Source organism: Sus scrofa, chromosome 6, assembly GCF_054392235.1.
Source record: "Sus scrofa isolate SSC_HxYL_T2T_F1_AM1 chromosome 6, Sscrofa_HxYL_maternal_Yorkshire_Landrace_v2.0, whole genome shotgun sequence".
NCBI lineage: Eukaryota > Metazoa > Chordata > Mammalia > Artiodactyla > Suidae > Sus > Sus scrofa.
The window spans coordinates 35,050,355-35,069,587 of record NC_139388.1 but is presented as its reverse complement, the minus strand read 5'-3'; the positions used below and the strand labels follow the sequence as shown (position 1 = coordinate 35,069,587).

General features: G+C 44.5%; 2 long non-coding RNA genes across 5 annotated transcripts in view; one reads left to right on the top strand and one right to left on the bottom strand.

Annotated features, from left to right (window-relative positions):
* The window catches only part of LOC110260961 (uncharacterized), a 47,491-nt gene extending 30,383 nt beyond the window's left edge, over nucleotides 1-17,108 (top strand). Inside the window, exon 4 of one of the 2 annotated variants that reach the window (XR_002344610.2) lies at nucleotides 16,976-17,108. This is a non-coding gene — a long non-coding RNA (uncharacterized LOC110260961). Of the gene's footprint in view, nucleotides 1-6,080; nucleotides 6,216-16,975 lie in introns of those variants that run through there. The other variant, XR_014805902.1, reaches the window with a different exon arrangement.
* LOC110260960 (uncharacterized) overlaps nucleotides 1-19,233 on the bottom strand; it is a 189,727-nt gene that overhangs the window by 1,366 nt on the left and 169,128 nt on the right. The window lies entirely within an intron of this gene.

The window sequence follows — 19,233 nt, the reverse complement described above, 5'->3', positions numbered from 1 at the left end:
TGAATAGCATTCAAATGACTACTTATTTTTATTACTACAGTTGTTGCTACAATTAGCTTCCATCCTTGCCTTTCCCCAAGTTTGGATGGTTGACCTTTCCTGGACTCCGTGAGCCAGTAGATCCCCTTTGGTGATGAACCCAGCTTGAATCACATTTTTGACCCTTCTAAAACAGTCCTGATGGATGCAGACAGAAGCAGGACATGGACCCCGCTATAAAGAGAAAACATTGTGTGGTCATTTAAGCCTGCAAACCCACAATGCTTGTGAGTTAAAAAATGAGACACTTGCTGTCAATGCACTCACAAAGAAGTATCCTTTCTTTCTCACTGCTATATAACTCAGCATCTGGACCCATGACTGGCACATAGGAATATTTCATACACGTTTGTTGAACACATAAATACAATATTCAGGGTGGTGAATGTTAGCAAAGTGTAATGGGAGAATAGAAGGAGAAACTAACCATTCGACCAGGATGGGGAGTTGAAGATGCAGGCAATGTTTCCCAAAGTGGGGATGGGGTAGGGTGGGAAGATGTATTGGAGCGGAGCCTTAAAGGATGTGTAGGTGTTTGGTGGCGAGAGAGAGAGAAGGCAAGATGGGAGTCCAAACAGAGGCCAAGGCATATGTAAAGGTGAGAGGCACAACAGAGCATCGTGCATTCCGGAAACTGAAAGAGTTTTATGAGGTTGGATTATGATATTAGAGGAGGCTGAGAGAAGAGGCTGGTGAGATAGGCTGAGCTGAGTAAAATGCAAATACAGAAGATTAAATATTTACATAAGCTCATTAGTGATACTGTGTGCGTGTGACAAGTATGATTTAGTTTAAACCTCCAAGGTTTAAATACCCTAAGTGCAACTGTATCTTTTCGAAATTGATTACATGACATTAATAGGCTCTTTCTCAGCTTCAGTGGTGATCATATGCATGATTTACTTCTATCTCTCATCCCCGGGTTCAGGAACAGTCCATCCTGACCTTCCTCCTTCCTTTTATACCTTCCGTAAGAACTAAACATTAGCTGCTAGCAACCTCCTGGTTTTTATCCTCTATAAATGTACTCAATTTTGCTTCCAAAGTTTTAACGGGCAAATTCCTATTATTAAGAGGACCAGTAAAAAAAAAAAAAAGATTCTGTGTCACAAAGCTATTTTCTGATCTCTGCTATCACCCATTAAATACAATTCAACAAGAATTCTTTAAGAACTTGCAAGATGCCCTGTAATCAGTGAGGCATACTCTGGGAATACGTCAGATCTCAAAACACTTAAGGAAAAAAAAAAATCTCTTTTCCTGAAGACCTCATAGCCTTGTTAAGGAGGTCAGATCAGTGTCATTAAGTTTGACAACATCACTTGCTTTTATAAAATGTTTATAGAATGTTTATGTATTGCAAAGCCTTTTTATCTGTATTCTTACATTTGACCTTATCTGTACCGTGGACGGTACTGCTGATCCTGTTGTAGATTAGGTAGTGGCTAAGGGCTCTGGGGAAAGGCCACACTGGTCCAAACCCTTAATTTGATACTTATTAACTCGATATCTGTAAGGACAGGTTATGTTGTGCGGCAGTAACAAAAAATGCCAAGGTCTCAATGATTTAACTAAATAATGGTCTATTTCTCACCTATGTTTATATCCACTGAGGGGTGACTGGAGGCTTTGCTTCTCCCATTCACACTTCAGGACTCAGAATGACAGAGCAGTGCCTTCTCAAGTGTGACTTTAACAGGAAAGGAGTGCTCTGGAGGGTCTCAAACCAGCAATGAAATGCTTCAGCTCAGAGGTAGCACACTTCCCATCTCAACTTTTTGGCCAGAACCAGACTCATGTCCCCACTCCCCCATTACCACTATGTTGGCCACTTTCCACAGGCAAGTCCTAATTTTTATCCCTAGGTTTCTAGCAGCTAAGGCGAAGAGATGTATGTATGTATGTGTATATATATACACAGACAGAGACCTCTGCGTGATTTTGGATGTCTAGCAAATTTGAAATCAAAACCTCATTGCTCACAATAAGTACAACTTCCCCTGAGGTTAAAGGCCAAAAGGAAATATTATTGTAATTTTTTTCTCATAAAGATGCCACCATGGGATGAAATGAACAATATCTCCAGCAACATCTTTACAGAAAACATATGGGCTTCATGGGGCCTCTTTTAATACTAACCTTGAACAGTGGTAAAATACTGAAGTCCTATTCAATGAAAGCAAATTTGCAGGGGTCCAGGGCCACAGAGGTCCTGGCACAGAGCACTCTATAAGGCTGCTCTGATCGAGGGATAGATTTTTAGCAATTCCTGCTGTGGCTCAGTGGCAATGAGCCCAACAGGTATCCAAGAGGATGCAGGTTCAATCCCTGGCCCTGCTTGGTGGGTTAAGGATCTGGCGTTGCTCTGGCTGTGGTGAGGCTGGCAGCTGCAGCTCTGATTTGACCGCTAGCCTGGGAACTTCTATATGCTGTGGGTGCTGACCTAAAAAGGAGAAAAAAGGTGGGGGGATAGATTTTAGAGTTTACAACGGAAGTTGCAAAATGGCAGTTCTCCTACCAAGTCCATCCTGCTGACGTGTTTTATGGTTTTGTTTAAAACTTTTTTGTTGCCAATACTTTGAGATGTTTTATGAAAGTCTAAAATTTCAACTTTTATGAAAAAAAATGGAATATCTGTTGTTTGACCAGATCTGGGTAGTACCCGCCTTCTATAGATGAGATGAGTGCTGTCCAATTCCCCACCGTCTCTTCTGGCCCTCTCCACTCAGGATGGCACCTGCCCTGTCCATCCTGGCATCTGTGTTTGCAGCTTCTGGTTTGGAGGATGGGCTGAATTGTATTCTCTTTAGGTAGAGAATACTTTTCTCCAATACTTTTCCTAAGTGTGTTTTTAAGTAGCCATAACCTCAAGCATTTTCCAATCCAGAATGTGGTATTATTATCCCCATTCTAAGGATGGCAATGTTGGAACTCTGGTTAGTGATCTGCCCAAAGTCACATAACAAAAGGATATGGCTTCCGGATATGGTTGTCTGAACAAAACTGATAAGGCTCCGTTGGGTCCAGCCCCCTCCCAGCTCCATCTGTATCTCATACTGCTCTTCCTCCAACTGGTTCTTAAAGCTGCAGTCTCACTGTCGTCTTTTCAGTCCTTTGAAAGTGTCCTGCTCATTCCCACCTTGAGAGCTTTCTGTTTGTTCTTCCCTCTGCCTGGAATTTCTTCCTTTTTTTTTTTTTCTGCTGCCTGCTCCTCCTTACGTTTGTCTGATACCCAAGAAAGCTCAGTGAATAGGTCAACCATCCTGACATGTGTTACCTAATTCCAAAAGATGAGCTCGATTTGCCCCTGGAAATTAGCCCTGGGAAATGGACTCATATGCAACATATTCAAAAATATGTTGAATAGGACCTGAAATGCAGTGTCCCATTAGGGTGAGTCAGCTGTGCCAGGCTGTTCTACGAGAGCCCATGCCCCGACTAGGACAGTGCCAGACTGAGCACAGGACTTCAGACACAGGCAAGGTGACCTCCATCTCCAAGGAGCTGACCCACAAGTCCTTGAAAGCACTTGGGAAGCTCATTGACAATGTGGATTCTTGAGACGTAACCCTAGAAAATATGATTCATAAGACTAGCCTGATCATGGCTGGTTCAGGTGGAACGAACACACCAGGATAGCTGAGCTGATTGTCAAAATAACAAAAGGTTCTCTAATTGTTGATACCGAATTTCCCAGTCCTCTTGGGAACTTCCTCTCTCCGTTCTAACGGCTCTGGCCCCTAACTCAGGATCCCTTGGGTCTCGCCACAGTCAGCAAATAGAAGAATAACGCCTGGCAGAGGTGGGTGCTCTGAAGTCCCTTTCTGGTGCTGCGGTAGTATCCTGTCTGATAGATGCCATGCCCTACCAAATGTTCAGTGCTTTGTATCTGACTCCTGCTAGGGGGGCCCAGGACCATGCATTACGTCAAACACCCCAGAAACTTCTGATCCAAGAGACACACTAGACATGCCTTTAGAAACACTACTCTCATGGACGAAGAACTGACAGTGATCATGACTGTGACAGGTGTCATGATAGAGGAGACAAAGGACGGAGCATGAGCATAGAAGAGGAACCTCATCTCTGGCAGTGGGGGCGAGGGGGCGTGGGGGGGGCCGTCCAAGAAGAGAGAAAAGGAGCAACGTCTTGAAAGGCGCTAGGAGCGCTCCAAGATGCAAAAGTAGTAGAAGGCTCCATTGCCATCATGCAACGTTCTCAATTTAGCAAGAGATGCCTACTGTCCATTTACGCAGCAGCAGGAGAGTCTTAGGTAGCTGTTTGGAAACTGAAAATAACATGCTAACACCAAGAGGTAGAGAATGTCTCTCCAGCTGCCTGAAGGACAAAGAAGGACCATCTCCCCCTTTCTGTATCTACTCCACTGCTGAGCCTTCCAGAGATGCTTGGAGGGGTACGGTCGAAATATATTCCTTGGATGAAAGTGTGGGAGAGACAGTGACGATTTCTGAAATTCACTTTCATCCGAGGAATATACTTCTTCACCTTTGACCTTGGACACAATCACCTGACCTGTGTTGACTAGTGAGAGCTGATCAGACAAGATACGGCAGAACTAGGTTGTGTCTGTGTGGCTGAGGCCATACACTTGCACGTCTACCATCGCTATCAGAAAGTCATGCCCAGACCAGCTCCTTGTGCCAGGAGGGGGACAAGTTCAGCCAAGTGTGTGAGCTCACAGGTGCATAAGCTGAATAAGTGCTTATGGCTTTATGCCAGCAAGATGCTGTGGGTGTGGGGGACACGGCTACAGCTGATGGGTGGAGAAGTTAAGGGATGCAGTGGAGTTGCCCCAGCACTGTCCAGAATCAAGACTGGATGGTCTCTCTTTCATTCCAACGCAGCCAAGAGATAGGCCGTGTTTCTAGAAAGTTCTCTTAAGAATAGAAAAAGACCAAGAAGATAAAAGCCAAGGGAATGAACACCTGAAAAGAACCATAACCTTGCCAATTTCTTGAGCCTCGCTGCGAAGGAAGCTCTGTGGTCTGTGCCTTGGATGGATAATCTCATGGAACTTAGGTTCCTCTCTCAGTCTCACATCTCTAGGCTCTGTCTGGAATAATCATGAGGCCAGAGGGGCCCCAGTATATGCAGACGGTGCATTTTTGGGTTCCTGTCTAGACCATTCAAGCCCAAACTGAAATAGCTGAACTGAACAAGGAGCTGGGGCTTGGAGGGGGCTGTGAAGTAGGGGAAAGGGAAGGCTGGGAGGGGGAGGGAACAGAAGGCTTAAAAATAGTGGGAAAAATATTGCATAAGGGCTTGGAGATAAACAATGCAGTCGTTTCAGCGTCCCTTCCCATGACTCGCATCACGGGTCTTAGGGGTGTGGGTTGGTTGGTTGTGAGTCAGGAAAAGGTGTCCACTTTGCAGCAAAAGCAAGGGTCCCAGGCCGAGCAGCCTCTGGCGGTCTTATTCTGAGGCCACGGCGGGGTCGGTGGGGTCAGCGTGGGACTCGGTGTCAGAGGAAGAAGAAAATGGCCTCTCCTTTTGCCCTCTGAGGCAATTGTCGCACGTACCCCCCACTGCTGGGAAACAGGCTTGGGGACACTAACTCCAAAATGGCTGGAGAGGGCTAGAGTTAGGGTTCAGCCTGAGGATCTATGCTTCTCGGAACTGAAAGCTCTTGTGAGCAATTACACATCAAGGGACGGTCCTTTTGGAGTTTCCGTTGTGGCTCAGCGGGTTAAGAACCTGACAAGTATCCATAAGGATGTAGGTTCGATCCCTGGCCTTGCTCTGTGGGTTAAAGATCTGGCATTGCTGTGAGCTGTAAGTTGTAGGCAGGGCTGGGATTCCTTGTTACTTTGGCTGTGGCATAGGCTGGCCCCTAGCCGGGGAACCACCATATGCCGCAGGTGCAGCCCAAAAAAGCAAAAAAAGAGAGACGGTATTCTGGAAGCCTGAAATATTTGCTCGGGATCCTCTATTTCTAAGGACGAAGGCAGGGAAAATGGTGGTAAGAATAAGGCTGCTCTTAGGCTGCCCCCAGCTGTGTTCTATCTCCTCTCATCTCCCAGGCATCGGACCTGAGCAAAGTCTCACTGGAGCTGCTTGTTTTGGCAAGAAGTCCGAGTAGCCTTTAGAAATCAGATGAGTTGCCTGGCTCCTGCGCATGCCCTTCATTGCATCCGATCCAGATGAGCCCAGACAGCTCCCGGCGATCCTGGGGTCTGAGGCACAGACACGTGAGACGAGCCAGCCCCTCCTTTAGTGGTGAAGACCAACAGTCAGAGAGACAAGCGATCAGCTCAGTGTTCCACAGACAGATCGTGGGGACCCCTTCCCGGAAGCCAGGCAGCCCCTGCCCCAGAGCCCCACTCTTTCTGCTGTGTCATGCTGCCCCCCTCCCATCATTTCTGGGGTGTGACTCATGGTGGGAGCTAATCCTGGGACTCTGCCCTTCCAGGGCTTCTCTCCAACAAATGTCACTTTCCCGGTTTGAGGAAGAGGGGGGAGAATTCCCAGAAATTAAATGTTTGTAAACTCGAGGTCTTTGTGTTGCTTTCCCAGCTTAACCCCTCACTTGCCAACTCCACTGAAACAAATGGCAGAGCTAGTACTAAGGGGACCATTTAGAAGGGTGTCAGGTAGAGAAAGCAAGGAAAAAGCCCCTTAGAGTTGCAGTATTTGGGGCGGAGAAATTCTCATTCCGTTCTTGCACATCTGAGTTTTGCCTCATTCTCGCTTTGCGGCTGCACATGTGTCAGATGCTGGATTCCTCCATCCTCCCTCCAGGGAACCAGTATGTGCGGAGTAGCTGTAGCATCTTAGAAGGATTTAAGAGATGCCATGCTGCCTTCTCCAACACATTCATGTCGAAAATGGGCTTCATCGAGACCCTGCTCCCAAGGAATAGAAGCCACCTTAGAAGAGCTCAAGCACAGTGGAGATAGTCTTAAAAGAATACAAGGTATTTTCCAGGGTAAGAATCAGGACTTGACAAATCAGAGACAGGACTGCTCCAATCCTTTCTTCCAGGGTGCTGTGATGTCTAATTGGGGTTTCTCTTTAAAAGGCATTTCTTTATTCTTTCCTCTATCTACCAGCCAGTATTCTCAGTTGCAAATAAGAGAAATTTTAGCTGTTTCAGGAGGGCACCATGGCCGTGCTATTTTTTTTTTCCCATCCAGTCCAGGCTGTAATTATATTTGGATCACTGTGGTTACAAAGCAGTGAATGGGGAAACCTGTAGCGTCTTCCCTGACATTTCACGGAGTTTCATTCTGTTCTGCCTCTGACCATTCTTTCTGGATGCCCAGGCGAGCTGCCCTTATAGAAGGAAGGAAATCTGGGGCGATTAGAATGATTTGTGATTTGTGTTTCATTTTAAGAGAAAAGCTAATTTTATGATGAGCAGGTTATTTCAAAAGGGATAGCTTTGCAGGTGGGAACTTGTACGTTTTTATAATCTTAGTAGCTAATCCTGTTTTGGATACTTATTATGGGGCAGGCATGGCTCTAAGCATTTCCTACCTATTGGCTCATTTTATAATCCTCATGATAATCCAGTGTGGAAAGGCAATTATGTATGGGTTTTCCTTTACAATTCAGGAAACTGTGGCACACAGAACTCTTGCTGAAGGTGGAGCTGGGATTCGAACCCTGGCAGTCTAGCTACAGAGCCTATGCTTTCAACCGCTATGCTAAGTAAGCGTATACTTTGTACACATTATTTCATTAACATAAAGCCATGACTGGTTGTCACAACCATTCTGCAGATGAGGACAGCGAGGCTCAGCAAAGTTAAATGGTTGGTCTCGAGTCACAGAACTAGCAGTGACAGAGGGGACCTTTGTACTCAAGTCTAGCTGGACACAGAGTCTGGGCTCCTAAATCCTGGATTTTAGCATAACACTGACCTATAGAAGCTGGAGTCTTAGCAGAGGATGTGCTAGAGAATGAACCAGAAAAGGGGGGGGGGGAAACAACCCTATTTTGAAGGGTTTAAAAGCAGAACAAAAATAAGAAGTTTGAAGCAATACTCTGGCTAGGGAAGACGGATTAAAAGAAAAAAAACACCTTCGTTTCGATGTATCTGAAACGGATGCATCAGAGAGGGGAAATCTGGTAGATATTGAGCCCGTTACAAGTTCCCAACAGCTGAAAAGAGTTCAGCTTCAAACCGATCATTGTCAGAAAAGCAAATACAAATTTGTCCTCGAGCAAAATAACTTTCAGAAAATCAGGAAGAGGGTAGATGGACAGTAAGTTATGAACATAAAACTCTTTGTACCCGACCCAATTAACCCTAACCCAGGGCAACCCTGTGCCTCTAAGCTATTCATTTAAAGGTTTTACGATTTATAGGCAGCCCTTCTCAGGGGAGGTCCCGCCTGGCTCTGATTTCACATTTCACAGCAGCACATGTGTAATCCTGCTGCATCCCAGCCGCTCTTAAGCCAAGAACAGAAAATACGTGTTTCGAAGGATGGAAAGAGAGCAGGGGAGTCCGCAGGCAGCTCTGCTTCCTTGCAAGTGACTAGAAAGAATGCTGTCGAAGGCTGCACCTGAGACCTGCCTGTCTCCACGTCTGCAGGGTTGGAGGACTGAGGCTGCCCCACGCTCTGCTGTCAAAATTTCATTTTCACATTTGGCAGATGGTATCTGGCGACCTCCAGGTGCAGAAATAAAATATCTCAAAATCGAGGCGTGGGGGAGATAAGAACACCCAAGACTGGGAGTTCCCGTGGTGGCTCAGTGGAAAGAAACCCGACTAGTATCCATGAGGATGCGGGTTTGATCCCTCGCCTTGCTCAGGGATCCAGGGTTGCCATAAGCTGCAGTGTAGGTCACAGACACATCTCAGATTCCACGTTGCTGTGGCTGTGGTGTAGGCCGGCAGCTGCCACCACTCCAATTCAGCCCCGAGCCTGGGAACTTCATCTTCCAAATGCTGCAGGTGAGACCCTAAAAAAGAAAGAACACCCAAGACTTTAGGAAGACATAAACAGAGGCCAGAAGACAGAGGCCTTAACGTCTGCTGTTAGTTCTTCACTCAGAATGTCACTGTGGATGAAGAGGATTTGGCTAAATGGGGGGGGGGGGGTGCGGGCAGAGGGCAGAGACTCCTGAAGGGAAAGGAAGGGAAAGCCTGCAGGTGAGACAGAGCCTGGAAGGGGAGCAGCCTGAGGAGCTTCAGGCCACTGATGCATGGAACTTACTTGTGCCTTAGAGGCCTGCTCAGGCCCCATCGCTAGATATCATTTCTATCTGATGATAGAGTGCACCGTGCAAGCCCTACTTGGATTCAATCGGGACCGATTGCATCACGCTTGAGGGGGGTGGGGTCCGAGAACACCCAATCCATGAGGGGCAGCCCAGGTCACGTGGTGACCTTGTGCCACGTGGTTATGAATTTAGTCTCCACCAAAGACCAGTGGAAGGCCCCGAGCTGTTTCTCAAAAGGGGGGTAGTTATGCACATAAGACCAAAAATATCCAAAAATCCTGAGGGCTGGTGCTGTGATTCACCTACAGCGGCTGCCACAGGCTCCAGACTGCCTCCCTACCTGCCCCTGTCACTTCGGGTACCACTGGGTCTGCAGCCTGCCCATCAGCCTGGACCTTTGCAGAGCCTTCTCTTGTTGGTCCCCACTCAAAACTAGCTGCTTCTGTACATATAGGATGGATAAACAATGAGGTCCTATTGTATAGTATAGGGAACTATATTCAATATCCTGTGATAAACCATAATGGAAAAGAATATGAAAAAAGAAGAATATGAAAGAAGAAGGTGTGTGTTTATATATATATATATATATATACACACACACATACATACAGGTACACATTCTGAATCACTTTGCTGTAGAGCAGAAATTAACACAACATGGTAAATGAACGCTACTTCACTAAAAGAAATTTTTCAAAAAAAACTAGCACCTTTCTGGATGATTTGGGAAACAGGTCCCATTCACATGCCCATGTGAGGACTATATTGCTTCCAAAATCCTAAGCAGCCCAACTAAGCATTCTGCCTCTTTCTTGGTTTTAGGGGGAGCCAGAGGTAGCAACTTCTTTCTCATAGAAGAGATACTTGGGCACAGCCCACACCATCGAGCTCCTAGACATTTTGCTGGGGTAGGCGGTATCTGAATTTGAGTCAGATGTATTTCCCACCCTCTAGTATGTTAATGTCTGCTCCATACATCTTGAGTAGTTGCTTTTTCTTACTCAGTAGATCCAATCGGTATCGTGTCATCCATGGACCAGTGTGATATCTCATGGAAGGGAAAGGCCATTAAGATCTCTGCGAACTGGGAGCTCCTGTTGAGGCTTAGCAGGTTAAGAATTCAACCATGTTCTTGAGGTTAAGAACTTGACCGCGTTCTAGTATCCATGAGGATGATGGTTCGATCCCTGGCCTCTCTCAGTGGGTTCAGGATCCAGCGTTGCTGCAAGTTGTGGCATAGCTCACAGATGCGGCTCCGATCCCAAGTTGCTGTGGCTGTGGCACAGGCCAGCAGCTGCAGCTCTGATTAGACTCCTAGCCTGGGAACTTCCAGATGCTGCACGTGCACCTATTTAAAAAAAAAAAAAATCTCTGCAAACTGAATTACAGAATTATGACACAGGGCTAAAGACTTGAGAACATTAGAGTTTTGCTGCCACGAGCCAAGGAAATAACAGAAGCTTACGAGACAGAGAGAGGCCTGGAACAAATTCTTCCCTAGACCCTTCAGAGGGAGCCTGGTCCTACTGGCCCCTTGATTTTGGACTGCTGGCTTCTGGAACTGTGCGATGGTAAATTTCAATTGTTGTGAGCTACCCAGTTTGTAAAGGTGGGGCTGGGAAACCAATACAGATCTCGCTGCCTTTCTAAGGTGTTAGCTTGCATCAGAGCGTTTCTGGAGGATCTGGAAAGCCATGGATGGACTGAAGGCATGACGAGTCAGATCTGGAGGATTCTGGGAAGGCTTGGCTATGGGTAGCAGGAGGGAGAATCATCAGGTTTCTGGTTTCCTCTGATCTGTCCCTTCTGAAACTCTGACCACTCCAACCCTCCAGGCTAAAGGACGTATTTTATCCGAAGGTTGCCCTGTCTCCAGCAGTGTTCTTGATCTCGTTCTCTGTTCCAAGACCCAGAGTCAGTGTCTGGGCTTTGTGCAGTTATTTGAGAACATAGCATATCTGGTCCTAATGTAGGGATGGCCAGAGGGGACCTGGGTCTCTGCCCTGGACTTTCCATGTGCTGGTAGTCAGGACCCCTTGGAAGCTCTCAGAGGGAGGAAGATGGGCCAAAGCTTCTCCAGCTACCAGGCCAGGCTTGCTGTTCCTGCTTCTGCTGCTTAGCTGGCCAGCAAATTACTTTTTACCTTCGCCGTTGAGAACTACTATTTGAACATTTTTTTCAGATGCAATCATATAATGGTTTAAATGTAAAACAGAAAGCTCCACAACTTCTTAAAGACAGCGCAGCAGAAAGTTGCCCAATCTCGGGTTAAAGAGTTTTAAGACATGACATGCTTTAGCTAGTGACCAGATAACCAAAATGTAATTAAATCCACTCCATGGAACATTACTGAGCAATAAAAAAGGAACAGATTCCAGACTGACACCAAAACTAGGCATATCTTAAATGCATTTTGCAAAGACAAAGAAGCCAGACCCCAAAGGCTACAATATGATTCCATTTAATGACAGTCTGAAAAATGCAAAACTTCTATAGAAATTCAAAACAGGTCACTGATTGCCAGGAGTGGGGTGCTGGGGAGCAGGGAGATGGGTTGAATCCAAAGGCACAGCATGAGCGGCTTTTGAGGGTGGTGGAATTGATCTGTAAGTGCCAGGTGCAAAATTCCACGCATTTGTCAATACCCAGAGGACTGTTTACTGCCAAGGGGAACGTTACCTAGTATACATTAAAGAAGAAACTCAACCAGGTTGTGGGGAGAAGCTGAGAGGGCACACGGCCTAGGACACATGAATCAAACTTGGTTGCAAATGAGTAATACCCACGCCGAAGGGAGTGGGGAAGAAAAGAAACATATCTAAGGAACTTTGGAAAACAAGACTCTGAGTGAATACCATCAGGCTAAAGACAAAAAGACTGCACACGGACGCTGTTCTGAAGTTGGTAAAACAGCTTTCCCAGGGGCAGGATTAGCAATTCTGAAACTACTTTCTGTGTACGCCAGGGATGGAGAAAGAAGCCAATCTAGGGTGGATAGTGAGACATGGGTTTCTTATTGTCAAGAAGAAGTTACAGATGAGGAAGTGAAGAAGGCTAGAATAAACCCTGGGTGGGGAGTGGGAGCGGGGGCTGGTTCAGAGTCAGCAGGATCAGTTAAAACTCCTGGTTTTTAAAAGGGATACAGTTAGGTACCTATAGAAATAAATATAGGTGTGTACCACTGGCTTAGGCACATGCACAGAACTCCGCTCCCTAGCTCTGTCTCCTGAGCAAGAATGAAAATAGTAACATCCCAGTATGCATCTCAGTACTTCTAGCACCTAAATATCCCTCTCCAGGGAAAAGAACAAAAGCGCTTTGGCAAAGGGACTGATGGCAGGGCTGGGAAAGGGAATATTCAAGATGAGCCCGGAGCACACATCGGTGCCAGAAACAAAAGACGTGGTTGTAAATAAAAAGGAAGAGATGCATGTTAAAAGGCCATGGGGCCAATCTGAAAAAGTTCCCCATCACCAAAGCACTGGGAAAAATTGAAGCCACAAAATAAATAATGATTTGGTTGCTATAACGTAAAAAGTAAGTAAATATCCTTGACTTCATACCGATACATAGATAAATGAGCAGAGATATGGAGTGGAAAGGACAACTCTTTTTTTTTTTTTTTTTGTCTTCTTAGGGTCACACCCACAGCATATGGAAGTTCCCCAGCTAGGGGCCAAATCGGAGGTGTAGCTGCTGGCCTTTGCTACAGCCACAGCAACGCCAGATCTGAGCTGTGTCTTCAACCTACACCAGAGCTCACGGCAACGCCGGATCCTTAACCTACAGACCAAGGCCAGGGATCAAAGCTGTGTCCTCATAGATACCAGTCAGGTTCATCACCGCTGTGCCGCCACGGGAACTCCAGGATAGCTCTTACTGAAGAATTCCAATTAGTAGATAGAAAGAAAATAGAAAACAGACAATCACCATCAGAGCACCGCAGTGAAATCTGCTACTGGCAAGATCCATGTATGGATGCTAAACCTAATGGACAAAAGTTTGAGAACTAGAATATGGGCATAGCCTTGAACTATCTCCCCACAAATAAATATATACGAATTTCAAAGGAAAACATCCTATGTTCACAGCGGAGGAAGCTGGCATCACCACCTTACCCACGTGATCAAAGTTAACAGCACTTGTGAGAACATAAAGCATTACCAGGGGCCCCGCTACATCAGACCCTCATGGTATCTTTCCCAGTAAAGTATGACTATAATCTAATCACAGGAGAGCATTATGCAAACCCAAACAGGGAAGCATGACACAAAAGAATGGCCCTGTATGCCTCAAAAACGTTCCAGGTCACGAAAGACAAGGCAAGAGTACGTAGCTGTCACAGATGAGAGGGAATCACGAAGACATGAAAACTAACTGCCAGGTGGCATCCTGGACTTAATCTTGGAACAGAAAAAGGCATTCGTGAGAAAACTTAGATCACCCCAAAGAAGCCTGAAGATGAGTTGAATACTGTGCCAATGTTAATTTCTTACATTTGAGGAATGTATTATGGTTGAGCAAGATGTTATTTGAGGATGCTGGGTGAAGGGTGTGTGGGAACTCTCTGTACGATCCTTGCAGTGCTACTTTAAGTCTAAAATTATCTCAAAATAAAGAGTTTTGTTTTCTTAAGGTACTGTTAGTCAATGTCCGTTGCTTATAAAAACCCTTCTGAAGTAATACAAAGATCTACCTTTTGGCTTATGGTGGTGGTGACACATACACCCAAATGATATTGTAGCAAAATAAGGGTACAATTAAGAAAAGGGAACTTGTGGGGAATCCTGTAGGTGCAGTCAACAAAAACTTCCCATAGTGGGAACTCAAATATTGTATTCAGAGTTAGAGTTTTTTTTTATTTTTTTCTCATCTATTAGATCATATGAGTCATTTATTGTAGTTTCAAGTAGAATCCACTTGTTTTGCTGCCAACATCTAGAACTAATTTTTTCGTCTTTTTTTAAATCTTTTTTTGGGGGGTGCCGCAGAACCCATGGCGTATGGAAGTTCCTAGGCTAGGGGTCAAATTGGAGCTACAGCTGCTGGCCTATGCCATAGCCACAACAATGCCAGATCCGAGCTGCTTCTGCGACCTACACCACAGCTTGCAGCAATGCTGGATCCTTAACCCACTGAGCAAAGCCAGGGATTGAACCTGCATCCTCATGGGTGCTAGTCTGATTCGTTTCCCATGAACCACAACAGGAACTGCCTAGCACTAATTTTTTAAAAAATGGATTGGAATCTAGTCTAAGGAGGGGAGAATGGTAAGCAGTAGAATACAAAATGCAAACCCATTTATAGTTTCCAAAGGGCCTATGGGGGCTACCAAAAATAAAGCTGGTGGAAAACAGTTCACTAAATCACTTAAGAAGAAAAAAAAAAGATTATATGACAAATCCTATAAATATTCCGAGAGTGGTAGGTAAGGCGTGTTTCATACTGATGAACAAAGTTTTAGCATGTATTGGAAAAACAGTTTCTAATATAAACTTACCGACGACTGGAAGTTATCTGCACAATTTTATACCTAAGTACTTGCAGATGTAATTTATTTTTCTGACAGCACCGCCGGTGTAATGAAAGTTGCTTTTAATAAAACATGAATGCAGTTAGGTTTTGCCAATTAGGTTCAGAGGAGTTGTAATCAGTCTGATTCAAGTTGATATGTAGCTCCTTAAATTCAGTGCTGACCCATAGAACGGCTCCAGTATTTTGAACGTGTGTGTGTGTGTGTGTGTGTGTGTGTGTGTGTGTGTGTGTGTGAAAGATGAACTCCCAAAAAGCTTTGGCTGCCCAGGCAGAAGGGCGGCAGTTCCTGGTAAGTCAGTACAACACCCTCCCAGAGGGACGGTGGTGGTGACGGTAGCAGGTTCCCTGCTTTGCGCTGAGTGTTAACACTTTACTCTAATGGACACGAACATAAGCTCATTCTCCATTTCATTGATTTACAAAAACGTGGGCAAATATCTGATGTCAGCCAACATCTGATCGCTATACATCAACGATCATTTATAAATCGATCAGCCAGAGAAATTACTCTCAGCGACAACTTCTCGCTGCTATCGAGGAATTCAAAGACATATAAAGACAAATCTTTTCACTTGGAATGACTTAACATCAGAAAAAAAACAAAACCAAAAAGCAAACCCCAGAAAACTCAGCCCTGCACCTTTCTAGTGGAGAAGAACATCTGTCTTTTGGACTTTTCATGTGACTCCCTGAAACTGTATATTCAACAAATACGTACTGCGTTCCTATTATTGGCAAAACAGAAAGGGCAGAGTAGTGGAAATAGTACTAGATTCAAAGCCAGAAGGCCTGTCTTCTACCAGCTGTTCTGGTTTTTCCATTTCAAAAGAGTGGTAATAATTCTTGCCTTGCTAAACTCACTGGACTATTGATAGGACACAATATAATGGTTTTAAGGGAAAGTGCTTTGAAACTTTCAGCCTGCTATGCAAATACAAGTGCTGGATGCCAGAGGTGAAATAGAGAACTCCCTAGAATCTTCAGAATCTTATGGTTGGTTGGGAAGAATGGTTGTTCTTAGGCCTCTTCTTAGGTTACGGGTTCCATGCTAGGTCACAGATTAAAGAAGTTCATAGCTGTGATCTCACACCTGGCCTTCAAGGATGAAGAAATTGAGGACGGGGTGGTGCAGACGCTCAGTTAAGCTCACTGTATGTAAGCTAGTGCTACGGACTAGCTTGGTAACAGTCAGCATGATGCTTTGATACCACACCCAAAGCCCATTTGATTCATCCCGGCTTACTCATTAAGCCAGTTAACAATGGAAGAGCCTAGAAGATATTCTGCCCACATGGGTGCAGGCACCAGTGCCCTGGGAAAATTGAGGCATTGCCTCCCCGGAGTTGCGGTTCAGGGTGCATCTGGTCAGCTTTTCCTTCATGTTCCAGCCTTCGTAGAGTGAGTGAGAAAAGCTACTTGCTATCTGCAGCTGCTTCTCCCCAGACAGGAACTGAAACAAGCCTAGCAGTCATTCATTCATTCCCACCTCGAGTTTCATCTCTTCTGGACCTTAGGGTACTTCCAGGTTCTGGCCTTGAAAAGGAAGTCGGACGTTGATGTGTGAAATACACACACAAAGGCATCTTTGCAGCTATTTTCATCTCTGCCAGCTTGCCACGGCCCCATTCCCAGCCCATCTCCTCTTGTGAAGTTACTGGGCTTTCAAAGCAGCGAAATAAAGCAATGTTTGACTTCTTACCAGTGGCTCCAGCTCCTGGTTTGGCACTCAGATAATGCAGGCATGGGATGGAGGCTAGTTTGCTCCCGGCTAAGCCAGAGATGGTACCAATAAATTCAACCTGTTAGGCTGAAGCATCTCGGACTTTCCTGAGGTTAGAATGAAGCATTTTTCTAACTGGAACAGCATTTTTTTATTAAGTTATTTTCATAGGTTTAAAAATAATGTCTTATTCAGTGACTTTTAAGAGACAAGCCTGAATAATAGGAAATAATAGGTTATAGAAATATTCAAAATGCATAAGCAGAAGGAGAGCTGAACTAGGTGGAGGCAAGATGAAAACGGTGATGTTCTGTTTATCATGGAGATTTATTTGGCATTAATTTTGATTTTTAAAATTGTTATATTAAAGCACTGTTCTATTACTATTAATCAATAACACAATAATGAACCAAATGATTATTTTAATTATTGATAATTAATGCAATAATGCACAAAAGGATTATTATATTATTATCTCAATTTCAGAGTGTTTTGATTCCCCCTTAAATTTTGCTCCTGAAGCAAGTGCCTTCGGCCTCAACCTGGTCCTGACCCTGCATAAGCCACACCTACCACCCCACCAGGGACATGCAGGCTTCAGAAGACATCTTGCATCATTCCTCTGGAGTCAACTCAAAGGGGGCCCTGGTGGAGTGGGATGGTGCCTCCCTTGTCTCCAAAAAACAACCTGTGCTCTGCTTTGGTAATAAAAGTGTATTCTTCTGCTTGTCTGCTTTGGATACAGAGGAAGCATTTCTGCAGTATAGTCTCTATGCCTAAGGCTGTGGAAGCCAATACTTCTCATGCTTGAATATGGCCACCAATCATCAACAACTGTTTAAAATTTAGATCCTGACTGAGCAAGCCTAGAATAGAGCTTGTGATTCTGCATTTCTAATAAGCTCCCAGGTAATGCTGATGTTGCTGATCCCTACCATACTCTGAATAGCAAGAGTCCATAAACTGATGGGTCATGGGTTTTATAAATATGCCAGATTTTACCTATCTTTTTTTTTTTTTAAAGCAATATCTCGTAATGTTTGACCAGCACTTTTGCAGGATAACAAAATGTTAGAAAGGGGTAGGATCTGCCTCTTTAGACACATGTTCTCCATTTTCCTGCAGCCTTCATCACACGTACAACGTGAGGGTACCTAAATTTTTCCACTTCCTTTGCTATCAGCCTGAACCGTGCAGGCATTTGAATTCACAACTCTGATCCACTGTTTAGTTTGTCAATAGCACTGACCGATATTTACCCAAATCAGAAACCAGTACATTGTTCCTCTGTGGATCTTTTATCCTCAAGCTGTTGATCTATGTTTTTTTTGTGGCATTATCATCAAATTATGACCTATCAAAATGCCATGTTTAAAATTAGCCTCCTGAATAAGAGGAAATGGCAATAAAATTAGCTCTCTAAAAGGTTCAGACCTTAACGACTCTTGGATTTTGAAACTATTGGAAAATTTTATGTGTGATTAACTTGAGGACTAGAAAATTAATAGGAGCACCATCTACTAATTTATGTTTAAATTTGGCAAAGGTATTTCGTAGCATTTGGAGCTGAAAGCATGAGATCTTATTAGTTGGATTTGCAGTCTAATATTAAAACGATATTCCAACTAGTATAATAATTACCAAGTGAGTGACCTATTGGACGTAGACATTTCAACTAATTTTTGTTAGTCAGTGGCTGTATTCGGCTGCTTCTCAGGTCCTGTTGATTCTGTTCCCTAAAATACATCCCTCTATTCCCTATTGTCTCCCCCCGCTGCCCCAGTCATTACTCTTGCATCATATTTCATCTGGATCATTGCAAGAGCCTCTTAAATATCTTCCTGGCTTTCAGGATTATCCCTCTGTATGCCATCTTCTACCTTCTTGTAGAAATAAAAAGCAAAAATATAATGAATTCCTCTCTCCTTCAGTGACTCTATCACCTACAAGACAAAACATAAAACCCTCAGCTGCCATGCAAGCCTGTACCCTCCCCAATCTGGCCACCTTGCTATCCACCTCCCATGCCACCAAATCCTCATTTTGCATCCCAACCAAAATCCCTATAGCTCGAGGAATTTCCCACAATGCATCAAACCTCTCTGCTGTGTACTTGCTCATTCCCAAGTAAATCTGTCTCTCCATCAAGGTGCTCTCTCACAGCACTTCTCACAGAGTTGGGGTGCCACACTACATGGACATTAAGTTCTAATATCAGAGGGTAGGGCGAAAATCAAGTCTTTTTTAAAGAAAAAAATCTTTATATCACCCGTAATATAGACTATATATGGTCTGGGGTATGAACAAAGCTGATAGCTCTCCATGTGGTACAAAGAGCTATTTCTTCTATTCATCGTTGGTTGAACTAGTTGAGTTATATTTAGAAATTCTAGAGGAATTTTTTTTTTTTTTTGGAGTGCTCAGTTTCCCCAGCCATGAAATGAGGGGGTTAAACTCAATTATCATCAAAAACTGCATTCTGCTTTCAATAGTCTAGACCAAGCATCAAGTGCAAGTGTCAGGTAGATGAAATATCTAGATGCTTTATGCCCAGGGTGTATGAAGTGTAGCAGGATAGGGAATTTTTGCTCCCTAGAACTTGAGGGACCTGAGCATGCTAGGCAGGCGAGCTTGTAGTGTCTGTTCTCCAAAAGAGGAGCAGCTGAAGGAGGAGGTCCAAGCTACTCTTCTCAGATGTGGGCCAGGGAGAGACAGGGTTGGAATATAGTCTTTTGGAAGATGCT